This window comes from Carcharodon carcharias, assembly GCF_017639515.1.
Source record: "Carcharodon carcharias isolate sCarCar2 chromosome 40 unlocalized genomic scaffold, sCarCar2.pri SUPER_40_unloc_12, whole genome shotgun sequence".
Lineage (NCBI taxonomy): Eukaryota > Metazoa > Chordata > Chondrichthyes > Lamniformes > Lamnidae > Carcharodon > Carcharodon carcharias.
In genome coordinates, this window is record NW_024470852.1 from 65,001 (window position 1) to 77,428 (window position 12,428).

Below are 12,428 nucleotides of genomic sequence, written 5' to 3' on the forward strand. Positions count from 1 at the left end.
CTCAGCCTCTCTCTCTGTCTCCCTATCTTTATCTCTCTCTCCGTCTGTCTCTCTCTGCCTTGCTGTGTCTGCCTCTCCCTTTCTCTGTCATTCTCTCTCTCTGTCTCCATCTCTCTCTCTCAACCTCGTTCTCTCTGTCTCCCTATTTTTATATTTCTCTCTGTCTCTGTCTCTCTCGCTGTCTCACTGTGTCTGTCTCTCTCTCTCTGTCTCGCTGTGTCTGTCTCTCTCTCTGGCTCGCTGTGTCTGTCTCCCTCTCACTGTCTCGCTGTGTCTGTCTCCCTCTCTCTGTCTCTCTCTGTCTCTCTCACTGTGTCTGTCTCTGCCTCTCTGTCTCGCTGTATCTGTCTCTCTCTATCTGTCTCACTGTGTCTGTCTCTGCCTCTCTGTCTCGCTTTGTCTCTCCATCTCTCTGTCTCGCTTTGTCTGTCTCTCTCTCTCAGTCTCGCTGTGTCTGTCTCTCTCTCTCAGTCTCGCTGTGTCTGTCTCTCTCTCAGTCTCGCTGTGTCTGTCTCTCTCTCTCTCTGCCCCTCGCTGTGTCTGTCTCTCTCTGTCTCTGCCCCTCGCCGTGTCTGTCTCTCTCTCTCTCTGTGTCTCACTGTGTCTGTGTCTCTCTCTCTCTGCCTTTCTCTTTTGCGGTCTCTGTCTCTAGTTCTCTCTCGGTTTCCCTGTCTCCCTGTCTGTCTCACTCCCTCCCGCTCTCTGTCTGCCACTCTCTCTGTCTCGCTCTGTCTGCCTCCCTCTCTCTCCTCAAACCATTTGCAGCCTCTCCACATGCATTCACTTATTCTATCCAGAGTTTCATGTCGCTTACCAGCAGAATGGCTCCAGCCCTTTTAACCTTCACTCAGACGGTGTACGCTCCTGACTGAGTACAGCCAAGTAGAGGCTTCAGATAGACAGACTGAGACACTGATTTCCATTGCCAATCCCCTCGAACAGAACATCAAGACCGACAGGGTAGGAGGAAGACACATCAGAGAGAAAAGGTACCTGCAACAGATTTCACAGCACGCCTCTCGGAGGGTACAACCCTCCCCCTCAAGTCAAAAACAAGTGATATCAACTGAAACCCACAACATGCGACAGTTTAACACTTAACCTGCTGAATAAACAGAGACTCAGTACAGTTACACAGTGAGTGATCCTTACCCTTCTGAATAAACAGTGACTCTGTACAGTTACACAGTGAGTGATCCTTACCCTGCTGAATAAACAGTGACTCTGTACAGTTACACAGTGAGTGATCCTTACCCTGCTGAATAAACAGTGACTCTGTACAGTTGCACAGTGAGTGATCCTTACCCTGATGAATAAACAGAGCTCTGTACAATTACACAGTGAGTGACCCTTACCCTGCTGAATAAACAGTGACTCTGTACAGTTACACAGTGAGTGACCCTTACCCTGAATAAACAGTGACTCTGTACAGTTACACAGTGAGTGATCCTTACCCTGCTGAATAAACAGTGACTCTGTACAGTTACACAGTGAGTGATCCTTACCCTGAATAAACAGTGACACTGTACAGTTACACAGTGAGTGAGCCTTACCCTGAATAAACAGTGACTCTGTACAGTTACACAGTGAGTGATCCTTACCCTGAATAAACAGTGACTCTGTACAGTTACACAGTGAGTGATCCATATCCTGAATAAACAGTGACTCTGTACAGTTACAGTGAGTGATCCTTACCCTGAATAAACAGTGACTCTGTACAGTTACACAGTGAGTAATCCTTACCCTGAATAAAGAGTGACTCTGCACAGTTACACAGTGAGTGACCCTTACCCTGAATAAACAGTGACACTGTACAGTTACACAGTGAGTGATCCTTACCCTGAATAAACAGTGACTCTGTACAGTTACACAGTGAGTGATCCTTACCCTGCTGAATAAACAGTGACACTGTACAGTTACACAGTGAGTGATCCTTACCCTGAATAAACAGTGACTCTGTACAGTTACACAGTGAGTGATCCTTACCCTGCTGAATAAACAGTGACTCTGTACAGTTAGACAGTGAGTTATCCTTACCCTGAATAAACAGTGACTCTGTACAGTTACACAGTGAGTGAACCTTACCTTGCTGAATAAAGAGTGACACTGTACAGTTACACAGTGAGTGATCCTTACCCTGCTGAATAAACAGTGACTCTGTACAGTTACACAGTGAGTGATCCTTACCCTGAATAAACAGTGACACTGTACAGTAACACAGTGAGTGACACTTACCCTGAATAAACAGTGACCATGTACAGTTACACAGTGAGTGATCCATACCCTGAATAAACAGTGACTCTGTACAGTTACACAGTGAGTGATCCTTACCCTGAATAAACAGTGACTCTGTACAGTTACACAGTGAGTGATCCTTAACCTGATGAATAAACATTGACTCTGTACAGTTACACAGTGAGTGATCCTTACCCTGAATAAACAGTGACTCTGTACAGTTACACAGTGAGTGATCCTTACCCTGAATAAACAGTGACTCTGTACAGTTACACAGTGAGTGATCCTTACCCTGAATAAACAGTGACTCTGTACAGTTACACAGTGAGTGATCCTTACCCTGCTGAATAAACAGTGACTCTGTACAGTTACACAGTGAGTGATCCTTACCCTGAATAAACAGTGACTCTGTACAGTTACACAGTGAGTGATCCTTACCCTGCTGAATAAACAGTGACTCTGTACAGTTACACAGTGAGTGATCCTTACCCTGCTGAATAAACAGTGACTCTGTACAGTTACACAGTGAGTGATCCTTACCCTGAATAAACAGTGACTCTGTACAGTTACACAGTGAGTGATCCTTACCCTGAATAAACAGTGACTCTGTACAGTTACACAGTGAGTGATCCTTACCCTGAATAAACAGTGACTCTGTACAGTTACACAGTGAGTGATCCTTACCCTGAATAAACAGTGACTCTGTACAGTTACACAGTGAGTGATCCTTACCCTGAATAAACAGTGACTCTGTACAGTTACACAGTGAGTGATCCTTACCCTGCTGAATAAACAGTGACTCTGTACAGTTACACAGTGAGTGATCCTTACCCTGCTGAATAAACAGTGACTCTGTACAGTTACACAGTGAGTGATCCTTACACTGCTGAATAAACAGTGACTCTGCACAGTTGCACAGTGAGTGACCCTTACCCTGCTGAATAAACAGTGACTCTGTACAGTTACACAGTGAGTGATCCTTACCCTGCTGAATAAACAGTGACTCTGTACAGTTACACAGTGAGTGACCCTTACCCTGCTGAATAAACAGTGACTCTGTACAGTTACACAGAGAGTAACCCTTACCCTGAATAAACAGTGACTCTGTACAGTTACACAGTGAGTGATCCTTAACCTGCTGAATAAACAGTGACTCTGTACAGTTACACAGTGAGTGACCCTTACCCTGCTGAATAAACAGTGACTCTGTACAGTTACACAGTGTGTGATCCTTACACAGATGAATAAACAGAGCTCTGTACAATTACACAGTGAGTGACCCTTACCCTGCTGAATAAACAGTGACTCTGTACAGTTACACAGTGAGTGACCCTTACCCTGAATAAACAGTGACTCTGTACAGTTACACAGTGAGTGATCCTTACCCTGCTGAATAAACAGTGACTCTGTACAGTTACACAGTGAGTGATCCATACCCTGAATAAACAGTGACTCTGTACAGTAACACAGTGAGTGACCCTTACCGTGAATAAACAGTGACTCTGTACAGTTACACAGTGAGTGATCCTTACCCTGAATAAACAGTGACTGTACAGTTACACAGTGAGTGATCCTTACTCTGAATAAACAGTGACTCTGTACAGTTACAGTGAGTGATACTTACCCTGAATAAACAGTGACTCTGTACAGTTACACAGAGAGTAATCCTTACCCTGAATAAAGAGTGACTCTGCACAGTTACACAGTGAGTGACCCTTACCCTGAATAAACAGTGACACTGTACAGTTACACAGTGAGTGATCCTTACCCTGAATAAACAGTGACTCTGTACAGTTACACAGTGAGAGATCCTTACGCTGCTGAATAAACAGTGACACTGTACAGTTACACAGTGAGTGATCCTTACCCTGAATAAACAGTGACTCTGTACAGTTACACAGTGAGTGATCCTTACCCTGCTGAATAAACAGTGACTCTGTACAGTTAGACAGTGAGTGATCCTTACCCTGAATAAACAGTGACTCTGTACAGTTACACAGTGAGTGATCCTTACCCTGCTGAATAAACAGTGACACTGTACAGTTACACAGTGAGTGATCCTTACCCTGCTGAATAAACAGTGACTCTGTACAGTTACACAGTGAGTGATCCTTACCCTGAATAAACAGTGACACTGTACAGTAACACAGTGAGTGATCCTTACCGTGAATAAACAGTGACTCTGTACAGTTACACAGTGAGTGATCCTTACCCTGAATAAACAGTGACTCTGTACAGTTACACAGTGAGTGATCCTTACTCTGAATAAACAGTGACTCTGTACAGTTACAGTGAGTGATCCTTACCCTGAATAAACAGTGACTCTGTACAGTTACACAGTGAGTAATCCTTACCCTGAATAAAGAGTGACTCTGCACAGTTACACAGTGAGTGACCCTTACCCTGAATAAACAGTGACACTGTACAGTTACACAGTGAGTGATCCTTACCCTGAATAAACAGTGACTCTGTACAGTTACACAGTGAGAGATCCTTACCCTGCTGAATAAACAGTGACACTGTACAGTTACACAGTGAGTGATCCTTACCCAGAATAAACAGTGACTCTGTACAGTTACACAGTGAGTGATCCTTACCCTGCTGAATAAACAGTGACTCTGTACAGTTAGACAGTGAGTTATCCTTACCCTGAATAAACAGTGACTCTGTACAGTTACACAGTGAGTGATCCTTACTTGCTGAATAAAGAGTGACACTGTACAGTTACACAGTGAGTGATCCTTACCCTGCTGAATAAACAGTGACTCTGTACAGTTACACAGTGAGTGATCCTTACCCTGAATAAACAGTGACTCTGTACAGTAACACAGTGAGTGATCCTTACCCTGAATAAACAGTGACTCTGTACAGTTACACAGTGAGTGATCCTTACCCTGAATAAACAGTGACTCTGTACAGTTACACAGTGAGTGATCCTTACCCTGAATAAACAGTGACTCTGTACAGTTACACAGTGAGTGATCCTTACCCTGAATAAACAGTGACTCTGTACAGTTACACAGTGAGTGATCCTTACCCTGAATAAACAGTGACTCTGTACAGTTACACAGTGAGTGATCCTTACCCTGAATAAACAGTGACTCTGTACAGTTACACAGTGAGTGATCCTTACCCTGAATAAACAGTGACTCTGTACAGTTACACAGTGAGTGATCCTTACCCTGTTGAATAAACAGTGACTCTGTACAGTTACACAGTGAGTGATCCTTACCCTGCTGAATAAACAGTGACTCTGGACAGTTACACAGTGAGTGATCCTTACCCTGCTGAATAAACAGTGACTCTGTACAGTTACACAGTGAGTGATCCTTACCCTGCTGAATAAACACTGACTGTACAGTGACACAGTGAGTGATCCTTACCCTGAATAAACAGTGACTCTGTACAGCTACACAATGAGTGATCCTTACTCAGCTGAATAAACAGTGACTCTGTATAGTTACACAGTGAGTGACGCTTATCCTGAATAAACAGTGACTCTGTACAGTTACACAGTGAGTGATCCTTACCCTGTTGAATAAACAGTGACTCTGTACAGTTACACAGTGAGTGAACCTTACCCTGAATAAACAGTGACTCTGTACAGTTACACAGTGAGTGATCCTTACCCTGCTGAATAAACAGTGACTCTGTACAGTTACACAGTGAGTGATCCTTACCCTGCTGAATAATCAGTGACTCTGTACAGTTACACAGTGAGTGATCCTTACACTGCTGAATAAACAGTGACTCTGTACAGTTACACAGTGAGTGATCCTTACCCTGCTGAATAAACAGTGACTCTGTACAGTTGCACAGTGTGTGATCCTTACACTGCTGAATAAACAGAGCTCTGTACAGTTACACAGTGAGTGACCCTTACCCTGCTGAATAAACAGTGGGTTTGTACAGTTACACAGTGAGTGACCCTTACCCTGAATAAACAGAGACTCTGTACAGTTACACAGTGAGTGATCCTTAACCTGCTGAATAAACACTGACTCTGTACAGTTACACAGTGAGTGATCCTTACCCTGCTGAATAAACACTGACTCTGTACAGTTACACAGTGAGTGATCCTTACCCTGAATAAACAGTGACTCTGTACAGTTACACAGTGAGTGATCCTTACCCTGCTGAATAAACAGTGACTCTGTACAGTTACACAGTGAGTGATCCTTACCCTGAATAAACAGTGACTCTGTACAGTTCACAGTGAATGATCATTAACCCTGAATAAACAGTGACTCTGTACAGTTACACAGTGAGTGATCCTTACCCTGAATAAACAGTGACTCTGTACAGTTACACAGTGAGTGATCCTTACCCTGCTGAATAAACAGTGACTCTGTACAGTTACACAGTGAGTGATCCTTACCCTGAATAAACAGTGACTCTGTACAGTTACACAGTGAGTGATCCTTACCCTGAATAAACAGTGACTCTGTACAGTTACACAGTGAGTGATCCTTACCCTGAATAAACAGTGACTCTGTACAGTTACACAGTGAGTGATCCTTACCCTGAATAAACAGTGACTCTGTACAGTTACACAGTGAGTGATCCTTACCCTGCTGAATAAACAGTGACTCTGTACAGTTACACAGTGAGTGAACCTTACCCTGAATAAACAGTGACTCTGTACAGTTACACAGTGAGTGATCCTTACCCTGAATAAACAGTGACTCTGTACAGTTACACAGTGAGTGATCCTTACCCTGAATAAACAGTGACTCTGTACAGTTACACAGTGAGTGATCCTTACCCTGAATAAACAGTGACTCTGTACAGTTACACAGTGAGTGATCCTTACCCTGAATAAACAGTGACTCTGTACAGTTACACAGTGAGTGATCCTTACCCTGCTGAATAAACAGTGACTCTGTACAGTTACACAGTGAGTGATCCTTACCCTGAATAAACAGTGACTCTGTACAGTTACACAGTGAGTGATCCTTACCCTGAATAAACAGTGACTCTGTACAGTTACACAGTGAGTGATCCTTACCCTGAATAAACAGTGACTCTGTACAGTTACACAGTGAGTGATCCTTACCCTGAATAAACAGTGACTCTGTACAGTTACACAGTGAGTGATCCTTACCCTGAATAAACAGTGACTCTGTACAGTTACACAGTGAGTGATCCTTACCCTGCTGAATAAACAGTGACTCTGTACAGTTACACAGTGAGTGATCCTTACCCTGCTGAATAAACAGTGACTCTGTACAGTTACACAGTGAGTGATCCTTACCGTGAATAAACAGTGACTCTGTACAGTTACACAGTGAGTGATCCTTACCCTGAATAAACAGTGACTCTGTACAGTTACACAGTGAGTGATCCTTACCCTGAATAAACAGTGACTCTGTACAGTTACACAGTGAGTGATCCTTACCCTGCTGAATAAACAGTGACTCTGTACAGTTACACAGTGAGTGATCCTTACCCTGAATAAACAGTGACACTGTACAGTTACACAGTGAGTGATCCTTACCCTGAATAAACAGTGACTCTGTACAGTTACACAGTGAGTGATCCTTACCCTGAATAAACAGTGACTCTGTACAGTTACACAGTGAGTGATCCTTACCCTGAATAAACAGTGACTCTGTACAGTTACACAGTGAGTGATCCTTACCCTGAATAAACAGTGACTCTGTACAGTTACACAGTGAGTGATCCTTACCCTGCTGAATAAACAGTGACTCTGTACAGTTACACAGTGAGTGATCCTTACCCTGAATAAACAGTGACTCTGTACAGTTACACAGTGAGAGATCCTTACCCTGAATAAACAGTGACTCTGTACAGTTACACAGTGAGTGATCCTTACCCTGCTGAATAAACAGTGACTCTGTACAGTTACACAGTGAGTGATCCTTACCCTGAATAAACAGTGACTCTGTACAGTTACACAGTGAGTGATCCTTACCCTGAATAAACAGTGACTCTGTACAGTTACACAGTGAGTGATCCTTACCCTGAATAAACAGTGACTCTGTACAGTTACACAGTGAGTGATCCTTACCCTGAATAAACAGTGACTCTGTACAGTTACACAGTGAGTGATCCTTACCCTGAATAAACAGTGACTCTGTACAGTTACACAGTGAGTGATCCTTACCCTGAATAAACAGTGACTCTGTACAGTTACACAGTGAGTGATCCTTACCCTGAATAAACAGTGACTCTGTACAGTTACACAGTGAGTGATCCTTACCCTGAATAAACAGTGACTCTGTACAGTTACACAGTGAGTGATCCTTACCCTGAATAAACAGTGACTCTGTACAGTTACACAGTGAGTGATCCTTACCCTGAATAAACAGTGACACTGTACAGTTACACAGTGAGTGATCCTTACCCTGAATAAACAGTGACTCTGTACAGTTACACAGTGAGTGATCCTTACCCTGAATAAACAGTGACTCTGTACAGTTACACAGTGAGTGATCCTTACCCTGAATAAACAGTGACTCTGTACAGTTACACAGTGAGTGATCCTTACCCTGAATAAACAGTGACTCTGTACAGTTACACAGTGAGTGATCCTTACCCTGAATAAACAGTGACTCTGTACAGTTACACAGTGAGTGATCCTTACCCTGAATAAACAGTGACTCTGTACAGTTACACAGTGAGTGATCCTTACCCTGAATAAACAGTGACTCTGTACAGTTACACAGTGAGTGATCCTTACCCTGCTGAATAAACAGTGACTCTGTACAGTTACACAGTGAGTGAACCTTACCCTGAATAAACAGTGACTCTGTACAGTTACACAGTGAGTAATCCTTAACCTGAATAAACAGTGACTCTGTACAATTATACAGTGAGTGATCCTTACCCTGCTGAATAAACAGTGACACTGTACAGTTACACAGTGAGTGACCCATACCCTGCTGAATAAACAGTGACTCTGTACAGTTACACAGTGAGGGACCCATATGCTGCTGAATACACAGTGACTCTGTACAGTTACACAGTGAGTGACCCTTACCCTGAATAAACACACTGTACAGTTACACAGTGAGTGATCCTTACCCTGAATAAACAGTGACTCTGTACAGTTACACAGTGAGTGATCCTTACCCTGAATAAACAGTGACTCTGTACAGTTACACAGTGAGTGTCGCTTATCCTGAATAAACAGTGACTCTGTACAGTTACACAGTGAGTGATCCTTACCCTGCTGAATACTTAGTGACTCAGTACATTACACAGTGAGTGATCCTTACCCTGAATAAACAGTGACTCTGGACAGTTACACAGTGAGTGATCATCACCCTGCTGAATAAACAGTGACTCTGTACAGTTACACAGTGAGTGATCCTTACCCTGAATAAACAGTGACTCTGTACAGCTACACAATGAGAGATCCTTACTCTGCTGAATAAACAGTGACTCTTTATAGTTACACAGTGAGTGACCCTTATCCAGAATAAACAGTGACTCTGTACAGTTACTCAATGAGTGATCCTTACGCTGTTGAATAAACAGTGACTCTGTACAGTTACACAGTGAGTGATCCTTACCCTGCTGAATAAACAGTGACTCTGTACAGTTGCACAGTGAGAGATTCTTACCCTGAATAAACAGTGACTCTGTACAGTTACAGAGTGAGTGATCCTTACCCTGAATAAAAACTGATTCTGTACAGTTACACAGTGAATGATCAAAACCCTGCTGAATAAAAAGTGACTCTGTACAGTTACACAGTGAGTGATCCTTACGATGCTGAAAAAACAGTGACTCTGTACAGTGACACAGTGAGTGATCCATAACCTGCTGAAAAAAGTGACTCTGTACAGAGACACAGTGATTGATACATAACCTGCTGAATAAACTGTGACTCTGTACAGTTAGACAGTGAGTGATCCTTACCCTGCTGAATAAACAGTGACTCTGTACAGTTACACAGTGAGTGATCCTTACCCTGTTGAATAAACAGTGACTCTGTACAGTTACACAGTGAGTGATACTTACCCTGAATAAACAGTGACAATTTACAGTAACACTTTGAGTGGCCCTTACCCTGAATAAACAGTGACTCTGTACAGTTACACAGTGAGTGAAACTTACCCTGAAAAAACAGTGACTCTGTACAGTTACACAGTGAGTGATCCTTACCCTGAATAAACAGTGACTCTGTACAGTTACACAGTGAGTGATCCTTACCCTGCTGAATAAACAGTGACTCTGTACAGTTACACATTGAGTGATACTTACACGGAATAAACAGTGACTTTGTACAGTTACACTGTGAGTGATCCTTACCCTGAATAAACAGTGACTCTGTACATTTACACATTGAGTGATCCTTACCCTGCTGAATAAACAGTGACTCTGTACAGTTACACAGTGAGTGATCCTTACCCTGAATAAACAGTGACTCTGTACAGTTACACAGTGAGTGATCCTTACCCTGCTGAATAAACAGTGACTCTGTACAGTTACACAGTGAGTGATCCTTACCCGGAATAAACAGTGACTCTGTACAGTTACACAGTGAGTGATCCTTACCCTGAATAAACAGTGACTCTGTACAGTTACACAGTGAGAGATCTTTACCCTGAATAAACAGTGACTCTGTACAGTTACGCAGTGAGTGATCCTTACACTAAATAAACAGTGACTCTGTACAGTTACACAGTGATTGATCCTTACCCTGCTGAATAAACAGTGACTCTGTACAGTTACACAGTGAGTGATCCTTATCCTGAATAAACAGTGACTCTGTACAGTTACACAGTGAGTGATCCTTACCCTGCTGAATAAACAGTGACTCTGTACAGTTACACAGTGAGAGATCCTTACCCTGAATAAACAGTGACTCTGTACAGTTACACAGTGAGTGATCCTTACCCTGAATAAACACTGATTCTGTACAGTTACACAGTGAGTGATCAAAACCTTGTTGAATAAAAAGTGACACTGTACAGTTACACAGTGAGTGATCCTTACCATGCTGAAAAAACAGTGACTCTGTACAGTGACACAGTGAGTGATCCATAACCTGCTGAAAAAACAGTGACTCTGTACAGTTACACAGTGAGTGATCCTTACCCTGAATAAACATTGACTCTGTACAGTTACACAGTGAGTGATCCTTACCCTGCTGAATAAACAGTGACTCTGTACAGTTACACAGTGAGTGATCCTTACCCTGAATAAACAGTGACTCTGTACAGTTACACAGTGAGTGATCCTTACCCTGCTGAATAAACAGTGACTCTGTACAGTTACACAGTGAGTGACCCTTACCCTGAATAAACACTCTGTACAGTTACACAGTGAGAGATCCTTACTCTGAATAAACAGTGACTCTGTACAGTTACATAGTGAGAGATCCTAACCCTCCCGAATAAACAGTGACACTGTTAAGTTACACAGTGAGTGATCCTTACCCTGCCGAATAAACAGTGACTCTGTACAGTTACACAGTGAGTGATCCTTACCCTGAATAAACAGTGACTCTGTACAGTTACACAGTGAGTGATCCTTACCCTGAATAAACAGTGACTCTGTACAGTTACACAGTGAGTGATCCTTACCCTGAATAAACAGTGACTCTGTACAGTTACACAGTGAGTGATCCTTACCCTGCTGAATAAACAGTGACTCTGTACAGTTACACAGTGAGTGATCCTTACCCTGAATAAACAGTGACTCTGTACAGTTACACAGTGAGTGATCCTTACCCTGCTGAATAAACAGTGACTCTGACAGTTACACAGTGAGTGATCCTTACCCTGCTGAATAAACAGTGACTCTGTACAGTTACACAGTGAGTGATCCTTACACTGAAAAAACAGTTACTCTGCACAGTTACACACTGATTGATCCTTAACTTGCTGAATAAACAGTGACCCTGTACAGTTACACAGTGAGTGATCCATACCCTTCGAATAAACAGTGTCTCTGTACAGTTACATAGTGAGTGATACTTACCCTGAATAAACAGTGACACTGTACAGTAACACTTTGAGTGACACTTACCCTGAATAAACAGTGACTCTGTACATTTACACTGTGAGTGATCCTTACCCTGAATAAACAGTGACTCTGTACAGTTACTCAGTGAGTGATCGTTACCCTGAATAAACAGTGACTCTGTACAGTCACACAGTGAGTGATCCTTACCCTGTTGAATAAACAGTGACTCTGTACAGTTACACAGTGAGTGATCC